This window comes from Pseudomyrmex gracilis, unplaced genomic scaffold, assembly GCF_002006095.1.
Source record: "Pseudomyrmex gracilis isolate BER0280 unplaced genomic scaffold, ASM200609v1 scaffold_2423, whole genome shotgun sequence".
Taxonomy (NCBI): Eukaryota; Metazoa; Arthropoda; class Insecta; order Hymenoptera; family Formicidae; genus Pseudomyrmex; species Pseudomyrmex gracilis.
In genome coordinates this window covers 3242-16121 of record NW_018023007.1, presented here as the reverse complement: position 1 = coordinate 16121, position 12880 = coordinate 3242, and the positions used below count along the sequence as shown (strand labels likewise).

At 33.2% G+C, this 12880-nt stretch overlaps 2 pseudogenes; both read left to right on the top strand.

Annotated features, from left to right (window-relative positions):
• Window positions 1-1240: 1240 nt before the first annotated feature.
• Window positions 1241-8791, top strand: LOC109862816 (annotated as a pseudogene).
• A 1762-nt stretch (window positions 8792-10553) lies between these two features.
• Window positions 10554-11230, top strand: LOC109862815 (annotated as a pseudogene).
• The last annotated feature ends 1650 nt before the right edge of the window (window positions 11231-12880 follow it).

Genomic DNA, 12880 nt, shown 5'->3' with positions numbered 1-12880 from the left:
GCTTCTATAATAAAGATTAGTATTAAAAAAACTAGAAAATATTAAAATATTTATAAATGGATCTTATACTGTAAATTATTATATACTTATCATTAATATTCAAATATATTAATACTTTTCTATTAATAAGATAACGTTTACTTTTAACTATATCAATTTTATAAAATAAGAGATAAATAGATTTAAATCTATAGTTCTCAAGTTAGAAGCTTGATTTTACTTATTTCAATTTATTTGTATAAAGTAAATTGGACATAAAGGCTTATTAACAAGTAAAAATAATTCAAATAATATATTAACAATAAATTACTTCTATTTTGGTTTTTGGTAAAATGTTTTTCACAGATTATTTCCTAATTTTTTCTTAGGTCAAAATTAAGTGTATAAAAATAATTTTATACGGAGTTACAAAAATGGTTAATTTTTAATGTTTTATTGCAATTTATAAGTTAAAATTTAAATACTACTTCATTTATTTGTTAAATTTTTTATTTGATACTTTGTTCAAGGTACTCACATAAAAGGCCTAAAACTTAGATTGTGATAAAAAATGTTATGATTGTAATAATATTAGGAGTTTTATAGTAATTTAATAATAGAACTAACGGTAATAATAGTGTAATTTCTACATCAAATACTAGAAATACCAAACCATTTAAAAAAATTGTTTTCTTCAACGGATACGACTAATAAATGGGTAATCAAATCCACATTCAAAAGGAGATTTTTCTTCACGTAATTGGGATTTTTTGTTAATAGTAGATTAATCGTTACTAGGGCTATAGGGATAGCTAATATGATTATTAATATAGTAATTATAGTAAGAATTTACTACTTATATTACTCTGAAGAACTAAATTATCTAATTAAAAATTACATGTAATTTTATATATACTATATAAGGTTAAGTAATATTTTTATCAGTAAATTAAACTAAATAAAAATAATCATACAACAAAAAAATAATAACAACCGCAACGCTCAAAATGTAACTACAAATAAGCAAATAAATAAGATCACATCAAGCCAATAAAAATATATTAATATATAAAAATAACTAATTTGCTGATCACGCTTTACATACAAATACGAAATATTTTGATTCTTAATTAAGCCTTATTCAATCGTGACTATGACAGATAACGCAGTATACACTTGATGTCAAAAGATTAAAGTAGTCAATGTTAAAAAGCAACGCAAAAGTTGGCTGTTGGTAGCAACGGATAAAATTACCTTGAGAATGACATTTGAGTTGCCAGAGAGTCAGACTCTAATCACACAACATTTACGAAATGTCAAGTATCAAGCTGTTGCTTCAAATCTAAAGTGATGTAGAAAAGAAAAGTGGTTTATATCAAATCGATTGTAGCATATTGTGGCGACTAAGAGCAGCCACCACAACGCCTACGGATAGGCAACCAGGGCCGCAGCCGTGCACAACGCATAATGCACGGCGTCTCAATTTTCCCGAAAGCAGGCCGTTGCGGCAGGCAGCGCTTCAGCGCGCCGCCACTATGCGGCGCAGGTAAACGACCTGTGGCGCGGTAGAGAGTTTTGCGACTCGGCCTTTATAACCGGCTCATCAAAGTGTGGCAAATCATCCTCGCTCTTTTCGAGTGCTAACAAGAGTACACTTCAGTATTGCGAGTAGCACCTGAAGTTCTCTACGCAGCATCATAAAGAGAGGAATATTAAAGTCATCCGGCACGAGACCCATAACCCCCCGATCACCAGGGGATAACGGATTCACGGACCAGGTCTACGTGAAGGAGCGGCGTGTGCAGTGGGACCTTCTCCCGTGGCGACTCATACCCGTCGACATTACCAGGAAGCGGCTCACGAGACCACCGAGGATCTTCCTCTGCCCAGCGGACATCAGAGTGTGGAGATATACTTCGCCGAGGGAAGATTTCACCGCTCTACCTCGGCTGATTTTGCCGCTGCGACCCGGCTCCGCGGAGTGTGCAACGCAGACCGTCCTGAGCAAAACCACCCGGAGCACCAACACTCATCAACAAGTACCGGTCAGCAGCGGGACGCAGTGCGTGCCGATTACCCGGGAACAGGGCTGCCAGGCCGATTCCGACTGGGAGGAACCGGAGCATAAAGATCAAGCGACACAAACGGAGATCCCGGAGAAAAGTGATTCCGGCGAAATCTGCTCCACTCCGCCGGTAAAGCAGTTTGCAGCAACCCACCAGCGAAAGAGCAAGCGGGCGCATTCGGAGGTGCGCGGTTCCTCAAGGCGGATTCACACCACTCGCTGCAAACCACACCTTCAGTGGCAAGAGGGACCCGGCGTTTAGCCGTCGAATACAAACGGCCCTTTTCAGGGCCAATATAATAATACCAAAAAAAACTTTGTATAAAGTACTGTACATAGCCTGTAAATACATCACGCAAGTTAACACAAGTTCACGACGTCTTATTTGCAAATTCACCAGCTTAAGCCTCATCCACGCTGCTCACCACTAGCTGCTTGTCTTTAAACCGCTGCAGAGTTTCCAACCGCCACACATATCATTAAAAATAACATTTCATTAAAGACATGTAGACCATAGAACCTCGTGGCTACAAAAAAAATGTGGATACGTAAATTAAGTCCAAAATAAAAAAAAAAAATTTTAAGTATTCTGTAGCTGAAAGACAAGTAAAATATATTCCTACTAAAATTGTAATTACTAGGCTTATTTTTTTTTCTGTGAAATTTCTATTCATAATTGAATAGTGTGTCCAAGAAATTAAAATTCCTGAGGACACTACAACAATTGTGTTTAAAATGAGAATGTCGTAAGGATTACATGCTTTAATTTCCAATGGAAGTCATAATTGGGCACTGTCTATGGCTGAAAATAGAAAAAATAAAAATAAGCTCAGAAGAAGTATCTTACATATAACGATAACATTAAGGATAAGTGGTTTAAGGCTGTAAAAATGTAAAAAAATAAAAATATAAAATTATTGACTAAGATAAATAAAATTGTAGCATATAAAAATATGATGTTAGAGAAAAAGTATCGGATAAAAACTCTAAATTTCTTAATAATAAAAAAAAGGATTCAGTTAATTACTATATATATTTGTGATGGAATTAATCAAAATGGTATTTAAACTATTGAAATAAAAATTATTATTCTTACTCAGTTTAATAAAAATGAGTTAGATGTTAAAAGGTCAAATAATCTAAATAGATTTGTTATTATAACAATAAATTTTATTAAATTTTTTGAGCATTAAGAGTAACTATGAAGATGCTAGTTTAGTATAAATAAAATCATTTATAATTAAATCTAAAAAAAAATTTTTTACTTGTTGATGGGCTAAGTATAATAGAGAAATGAATTGATGAAATTAATAAGTATAATAAAACTATGTTTAAGCATATTAAAAGTATTCAAAGTAAATGTCCTATCTGTGGTATATAAAAATATTTACTTAAATGTTTTAAAATTGACAATTTACAATAATATTTTTCTGAACTAATTTTTACATTAAAAGTAATCTTTATTTTACTATAGGTTGATTTAAAATATAAAAACTTACATTTTCAGTCATTAAATTTACTATATGGGCTCACCCAATTATGAGTTTGATAGAACTTATTTTAAAAAATTTTTAATTTTTGTTGATTCGACAACAATAGGTATAAACCTGTGGTTAATGCTGCAGATTTTTAACCATTGTCTACAAAATAATCCAGGTCCATTTATTCAGATTAGTTTTTGATTTAGTCGACCTAAAGTAAATCGGCCTAAGGTATCTAATTTGATTCCTAAAGATGGAACAGTTTATGAGTAAATTACATCTGTACAAGTAGTTAATTTTTGAATAGGGTATTTAAAAGAATAACGCAACGGTTGTCAACATCTACTAGGCTAGAAGAAAAATTGTTTTCGTTTGATATAAACGAATCAAATTCTATGTTTATAATACCAGAATATTTGTAGGATCAGTATCATTGCTGACTTAGGGCGTTACTGTTTATGTTGTTTATTAATATTTTATCTGTATAATACAGAATTTTAATGGATGGAATAACAATAAAAATTACTGTAATCGTACGAACACCAGTCCATAAGATTTCAAAACTGTTTCTTTCTAGGAAAAATTGATTAGTATGATTATTGTATCAAAATAATAAAATAATATAACAAATTAATTTTGTACTAACACCTAAAACTATTATTGTAAAGGTGTGAAAAAAGATTATTATATTGTAGATTAGAGTAATAGAATTTTAAAGGCCTATGATTCATGTATTACTTTTTAATGAAAATTTAGATTTCATATATGGTATTTAACACATTAGCACTTTTTCTGCGATATTAAATTAATTTGTTGAAGGAATTTTATTGTAACTATGAAACCTAGGAGAATATGATGGTATTCATTTAATAAATTAATTTTGGTGGAATATAAAAATAATGTTTTGTTTGGATGCTAAAGATTCTCACCTAATAAAAACACATAAAATTAATCTTATAATTAAAATAAGTGAACCTCTTTGATTAAATAATAATTCATAAAATAAATGTGTCAGGGTAATCTCCGTATCGGCGAAATATCCCTCTAAGTCCTAAGAACTGGTAAAGGAAAATGGTTATGTTTACAACAGTAAAAATTGGTAAAACTTAAATATTTAATCAAAAATTATTGAGAGCGTAATCAGTAATACGAGGGACTCAGTGAATAAATCCTAAAATAATTGAGAATACAGCTCCTATAGATAGGATATAATAGAAACGGATTACAAGGTAGTATGTATCATGTAATACAATATCAAGTGATGAATTTGATAGTATAAAACCAGTTAATTATTTTATGGTAAATATAATTACAAATATAATTACAAAGATCATAAAAGAGTGGGAGTTATATTTATTTTAAACAAGTAAAAACTCTTTTCAAGCTCCAAAGTTTCCAAACTAATACGTAATTATTGATCTGTTGAGAGCGTGGTGATTGCACCAGTTAGCACAGGTAGTGTTAAAACAAGCAGAATAGCTGTAATTAAGATAAATCAGACTATTAAAGGAGTTTGGTCTACAGAAAAATGTTTATGAGTTATATTAATAATTGTAGAGATAAAGTAATAGCTCCCATAACTAAAGAGATTCTTGCACTATGTAGGCAAATATTGTAAAATCTACTGACAAACCTCTGTAGACTTTTATATTTGAGAAGAGAAGAGGGTATACTGTTCAACCAGTTACAACACCGGTACTAATAAATCTTTTTAAAGTAAGAAGTATAATAAACGGTAATGGAAGTCAAACTCTTATGTTATTTATTCGTGTATAAGCTATGTCTGCTGACCCAATCATTAAAAGGACAAAAAAATTACAAAATCCTCTAATTATAAATGGCACAACTATAAAAAAAAATTATATTAAATGCGTGTTCTGTTACAATAAAATTATAAAGTTGATCATTGTTACTGATTGCTCCGCATGATCCAAGTTTAATTCAAATAATTATACTCATTAATGACTTGATCCTACCAGCTCATATGGCAAATATAAAGTAAAGAATTCCAATATCTTTATGATTCGTTGAATATAGTCATTTGTTCATTATATATTTATACTAAATGTAATATAGTGGTAGTAAAATTAATTATAAAAATTAGAGTGCTATGTCTGATTTAAGTACTAAATTGTAAATTTATTTAAAAACTACTTTTTTAATAATACAGAAATTTAAGACTATTTACTTTATGAATATAACTTTAGTTACTAATCATCAGTTTTGATTGAAATGTTTAAGATTTATAAAATAATTATTTCTTAAACTTTTAAGACTTATAGTTTACTACTAAATTAAAATTTTTAAAGTATTATAATTAAGGGCGTAAATAAGGGTATAATAATAAAAGCAGAATTATTTAAATCAAAACTTGATTTTTTTGTGTAAATTTAGATTTAAAGGTTTTTACAAATATGGATCATGAAATTATTTTAATGTGGATAAATGTTATTAACAAGGAACTAAATAAGAAAAAGATTATTAATATCATCATATTTGAATTTTTAATAATAATGTAAGTTGTGAATTAGCTGAAAATAAAAAAACACTTGGTGGCATTTTTGATAACTTTATTATTATTGATGCAAATTATTAATTACAGTTTTTGATACTTCGTTTAAAGCTTTGAGTAAGATTGTAGGTTTATTCAAAATTTACCTAATTATAAGTAAAATGGTAGAGTAAGTAAACCAGTACATAAATCATATTTAATGTTTTCCTTAACTAAGTATAATTATTTATCTTGTTTTATTACTGAAGGAATCTGTAATTAAGATTTTCATTTTTTTAATGTTGATTATAGAAACAGGAAAAACACTTATTGTTATATTTNAGAATATATAAAATATATTGTTATTCTTAAGAACATAAAGATTGGTCTTGTAATCTCTGTAAGATATAAAATATTAAATGGATGCAATTTCTGAAAAGTTAGTAAAAGTGCAATTGCCTGCCAGGTTATAAAATTGCTTAAAATAGTTAATCATAAATGGAAAGGAGTGTGATTCCACGTTTTAAAAATAAAGATAATATTAATATTAAATGTTTCGAATTTAAAATTACTGGCTTGATACTTGAGCCAAACAATATAAGTAAAAATGCTAGAACTTGTATTACAAAATAAGTTAAAATAATTTTTTTTTTCTTAAATTATTATGAGTATGTAATTGATGAATATGAAAGTATTTATTTCTATAATTAATCAAATTTGGAATATGCTGGATAATATTCTTGTTATTAGGGATGTAAAAATTAATACTGATGTTAGAAAAATAATGATATTAGAAAAGAAGATAATGATATTAGAAACTAAGTTGATTTATAGTTTAAAAACTTATTACACATTAATATTTTGTAAAGTTCTCTGAATTATAAGTTTAGAGAATTTGATATATTTTTACAAACTTTTGACTAAATATCGAACAAATCAATCCGAGGTTTTATATCAAATCTTGATATTCTGATATTTTTCTAATTGAGAGACATGTACGTATCGCGGATAGAATTTTTTTAACCTAGAAAACAATTCAAAAGTAGTATTGATTTTAATTTTTTCATATTGCAGAAAAATCAACACAAAGTGCANCAAAATATACTGTGAAATNCTCACACANAGACGGAGAAATCACAGGAGACTCTCAAAATGGCAAAGATGAAAAACTAGGCGCTCACGGAAATAAAGATCACCGCCGTGCAGCTGCTTCGTGAGGCAAAAGAATGTGACTTGGACATTCTGTTTTTATCTTCAAAGCAGAAGATTTTGGACCTTCACAAACTTACTAATTATCAACATTAAAATCGCAAAACGTTCAAAGACGTCATACGCAATAATTGTATGATTATTTCTAACTTGATACATTACGCACAATGAGAAAAAAGTCAGAAACAGATTCAACGGGCCAAATCTATTTACGAGCTAGCGCTGGCGGTAGATTATCGGAATATATCTTTGTGTGTCTTAAATACATAAAGATAGAGATGCGCAACAGTCAGGTCAATTACGCCAGGAATCTGTAGGATTGTGCGATTACGTTGCTGCCACGAGCAAATCAATTTTGGTACAAATATACGTACATGTAAGAATCTCTGAAAAACATTGCCTGTGCGCGTCAAGTGATCGAGCAATGAATGAAATGAGAACCGGACAAACCGGTCTGCCTGGCAAACGAATATAAAGGTTATGCTGCGACAAAGAGATTGATCGCGCCCGAAAAATTTACGAGTGCTTTATTATGGTACATCCCGATAAAGCATTGGATAAAGTACGGAGGAGCTTTACGAATTTATCAGAGGCGCGCGCGACGTTTACGAACAAGCGGTGAACTTTTTACGAAGACAAGGGTTTGGACAAGACGTTGTTTCCGGCTTTTGCCAAGTTCGAAAAAAATCAACAAAAACACGTTCGCGCGCGTATCATTTACAAGTACGCTTTGGAACATCTGTTAAAAAAAAGCAGTCAAAAAATTTACAAAACTTATACAAGGTTTATACAATTTACGAAGAAAAGTACGCCAATTGCTTGGGAATCGAGGATGTCATCTGCAAGAAGAAGCATTAGTACGAGCAGAGAGTGAAGGAAAATCCGTCTACCTACAACACGTGTTTTTATTATCTTGTAAGTAAACCCAATGTGATTCACAAGACGTACGAACATGCGATCGCTACAGTTTCGTCCAAGAAAAAACAATGCTGGCATAGGTACATCTACCTTTAAATCAAGTATGCCATCTTTGAGAAACTAGAAACGAAGGACATCGAACATTGCCGTGAGGTGTACAAAGTGTGTCTGGAACTCATACCTCACAAACGTTTCACTTTCTCTAAGATCTGGCTGTATTACGCGTACAGTGCGGAGCACCATATCGTGCGCCGTGAGGAGAAGTAGTTTTCCTCCGGCTGCCTCCTACTAGCACGCGCCAGCGGCCCGAGATTTAATCCATATGTACCGGCACGGTTACCGATGATACATACCGACGCGGTTACCAATAATACCGACAGCCATATGTTACCATAAAATTATCGCGACATTGAAAAGAGTAACTGCATTAAAAGTGACTGTGTAATAATTTATATCATATTTATTTATTTAATTACTAGCTTTTACGTAATATAAGAAACTTACTTACGGTATGTGTAAAAAAGTAAAATATATTTAACTAAGAAAGTAAAAAACTATGACAACAGATAAATGTCATAGTGAATCAATTATTAAAAAATTAAGAATAAAAAATAACATAGTATAATTGATTTGTATAATTAGCGTTAAATTGTTTTTAAACCATCAAAAATAAAAACTAGTAAGGCAATATTATAATAGTTATGTTTATATATAAATATATACATTTATAGTTGTATATGTATTTAAAAATTTAACAAAATAATGATAATAACAAATAATGTGTGTGTGTATGTGTGTATGAAAAGATAAGAAGGATGACACAAAAATTATTTTATATAAATTTTGAAGCAGTTACGCGAGATTTTATTTTATAGGTTTGCGCTCAGAAATGTTCTTCTGTAAAATATATATNTATAGTTCTGACAAGAACCGTTTAATGTGACTCTGTAAAATATTTTTTGTGGCTCTGAAAAAAGCCGTTAAATGTAATTCTGATAAACGCGAGAGATATTCTTGTTAAATGAATGTGTGGTTCTGGAAAGAACCGTTTCTAAGAGCTTTGACTTACTAGTTGGCCCAATAACCGTTTCGGTCGACAACTTGTTGCAGTCTAGTATTGACCGATGCATTTAAAGTATAAAATAACTCTGGCTGTGTTCTTAAGTTCTGTTCTTAAACTTTTCATAATTAAAAGTATATTTATAGTATACTATTCTGAAAAACAAAATATGTATGAAATTTGGAGCTGTCGCAAAGGACTGATGAAAAATCAGTAGTTTCGCGAACAAACTCAGTTTGGTGATCGGCTTTTTTTAGCTTTTATCGGTAATTATTTTTCTTTGCGGCACTCGTATCGCGAGATCAAAGCGCGCGGCGCGAGAGCGCAAAGTGCGCCGCACTTTATGATCTCGCGCCGCGCCTGTCGCGATTTTTGTAGCTTTGCGACAGCTCCAAATTTCATACTTACTCTGTTTTCCAGAATAGTATAAATATATTTTTAACACAGCCAGAGTTATTTTATAATTTAAATGCATCGGTCAATACTAGACTGCAACAAGTTGTCGACCGAAACGGTTATTGGGACGACTATTAAGTCAAAGCTCTTAGAAACGGTTCTTTCCAGAACCACACATTCATTTAATAAGAATATCTCTCGCGTTTATCAGAACTACATTTAACAGCTTTTTTCAGAGCCACAAAAAATATTTTACAGAGTCACATTAAACGGTTCTTGTCAGAACTATATATATATATTTTACAGAAGAACATTTCTGAGCGCAAACCTATAAAATAAAATCTCGCGTAACTGCTTCAAAATTTATATAAAATAATTTTTGTGTCATCATTCTTATCTTTTCATACACACACACACACATTATTTGTTATTATCATTATTTTGTTAAATTTTTAAATACATATACAACTATAAATGTATATATTTATATATAAACATAACTATTATAATATTGCCTTACTAGTTTTTATTTTTGATGGTTTAAAAACAATTTAACGCTAATTATACAAATCTATTATACTACGTTATTTTTTATTCTTAATTTTTTAATAATTGAATCACTATGACATTTATCTGTTGTCATAATTTTTTACTTTCTTAGTTAAATATATTTTACTTTTTTACACATACCGTAAGTAAGTTTCTTATATTACGTAAAAGCTATTAATTAAATAAATAAATATGATATAAATTCTTACAGTCACTTTCAATGCAGTTACTCTTTTCAATGTCGCGATAATTTTATGGTAACATATGGCTGTCGGTATTATTGGTAACCGCGTCGGTATGTATCATCGGTAACCGTGCCGGTACATATGGATTAAATCTCGGGCCGCTGGCGCGTGCTAGTAGGAGGCAGCCGGAAGAGAACTACTTCTCCTCACGGCGCACGATATGGTGCTCCGCACTGTACGTTGTCGTGATCCGACAAAAGAACGTCGCAAAAACAAAAAAACGTTGGATCTGGCACTGGGCATCTGTCCGACAAACAAGCTCTATCAAAGTTACATTGATCTGGAAACGCAGCTTGTTGAGTTTTGAATGATGTCGCAAGTTGTATTTGCAGTTTCTCGAATTTGGTCCGAAGAATTGCGCCACGGTGATGCGATTTGCTGAGGTGGAAACGCGTTTGAATGAGATTGATTGCGCCCGCGCGATCTACGAATTCGCCGTCGCGCGGCCGCAATTGAACATGCCGGGACTGCTGTGGAGATCGTACATTGATCTTGAACTCGCTCAGGGCACGACAAAAACGCTTGTCAGTTGTTCGAGCGTCTAATTAAACGCACGTTGCACGTCAAGGTCTGGATCGTTTACGCCAAGTTCGAATTGCTGAACCCGCAACTGGAAAACAATCACGACAACGTTGCTCTGGCCAGGTGTATATTTGAGCGCGAAAACAACGCGTCGAGAAACAGCGGTAACATCGAGAGTCGCGTGTTGTGCTGGAGACTTGAAAGGACTTTGAGAGTGAAAAAGGCACGAAAACTTTTGCCAAGATTATGTAGAAGACGCGCAGAGTCAAGAAGAAGCAAAGCATCGTTGAGAAGAACGAGAACAACGACAAATAAGAAAACCTAGGATATGTAATGAAAACACCATATGAAGTTGCAAATCGTAAACATTGTTCTCTTGCTGGCAAATGCAAAAAAGGTACAATAAATCACCACTGCGTTACATCTCCTATATTTCTTTTGGTGCCGTCAATGCATCATTGTTTTGTTTAGTGACATTAAGCAAACGTTAAATCATGTTCGCTATAGCGGAATTGACACTGGCGTAAGCTCCATTTACTTGCGCTCTTACGTATTCCAAGGGATTTGCTTGATCAATGCAAGAATGATTCGAATTTACGGCGTCGCATTCTTTTGCGGACGGTACTCGTATGTTCGGATACTACCGGTAAACAAAAAATTCCTACAGTTTAAACGTTACGATCGCTACGCTTTCTCTCTTTGGACGACCGTCTGATTAAACGCGCGCACTATACATTATGTCGTAAAACCGATTGTAAAAATTGCTGTTAAGCACCGCGCAATTGCCGCATCTTTTACCTAGATCCGTAGTTGCTGCTATGCATATTATATCTTTTAGTTACGCGCAATTCTAAATGGATTCGTCAATTCAGGCGTCTACGTTCATTCCGCATTTGAATTTTGACGCAAATAGCGTAGCGACGTATTGACGCGCGCTTGTAACCTCGCATGTAAGGATTGAATGTGCGCATCGCGCGACACAGAGCTTCCATGGATCGGTTATAATTGAATTTGCAAAAAATCAATAGTTTTACCGCAATGGAATTTGTCCACTCTACGCTCCGTTGTTCCGAACGTACCGCTGCGCTGTTCGACAAACGACGAACGCGCTGCAACGACGTGTCGCACATTAGGCGCGAGAATACGTAATAAGTCATTGATTGGGAGCACGTGGAGTGCAACTAATCGCCGAACAGAAACGTTCAAAACATGCACGCTTGCAATTTGAGCAACGAATCGATTCCGCGTACACGTCTCCGTCAAAATCGGCGTTCAGGTTGCCGAGATTATACGGCGACACGTGTATGGAATCGTTGCTCTTGTTTGATTCGGTAATGTATATTTGCAATACAATTACAACGCTACCGTTGGGAATACACGAATCGTGTTTTATTACAATCAAAGTAGAACGGTACGTCAAAGCACGCGTTTGCACGACCAATACGTGCATTTGTTGTCCTTCGGTTGTGATCGGACGAACTTGGTAATTTTGTAAAAAACTGTCCCGGTCGCCACCTACTTTCACCGCCAAGCAGGAAGGATCACAACACCGCCCGAATAACACACAGGACTTACCGTGTTGCTCTCTCAAAGTTTTTTGTCGGTATGCCACTTGAAACAACCCGACGACCGTTGGACACGCAGAAAAACCAATCTTGAATATGATTCAACGAAATAAGTATTATGTTTCTAGTTAAGTTTTACAATGCCACTTTATTTGCAGCAGACACTCGTATTCAATACAATGACTGAGTAGACTCGTTGAACCAAAGCGCAGTTGAACACAGTACGATGTGCTCAATATGGGCGCTCGAGATCGACTGACTGGAAAGATCGCCCGAACTTGCCACGACGCTTCCCCCACCCTCACACATGCGCACGGGTGATACTCTATTGACCACAGTACGATTCGACACCGCTCGATTCGACACAGATTTATTCGACACCAAATTATTCGACACCGTA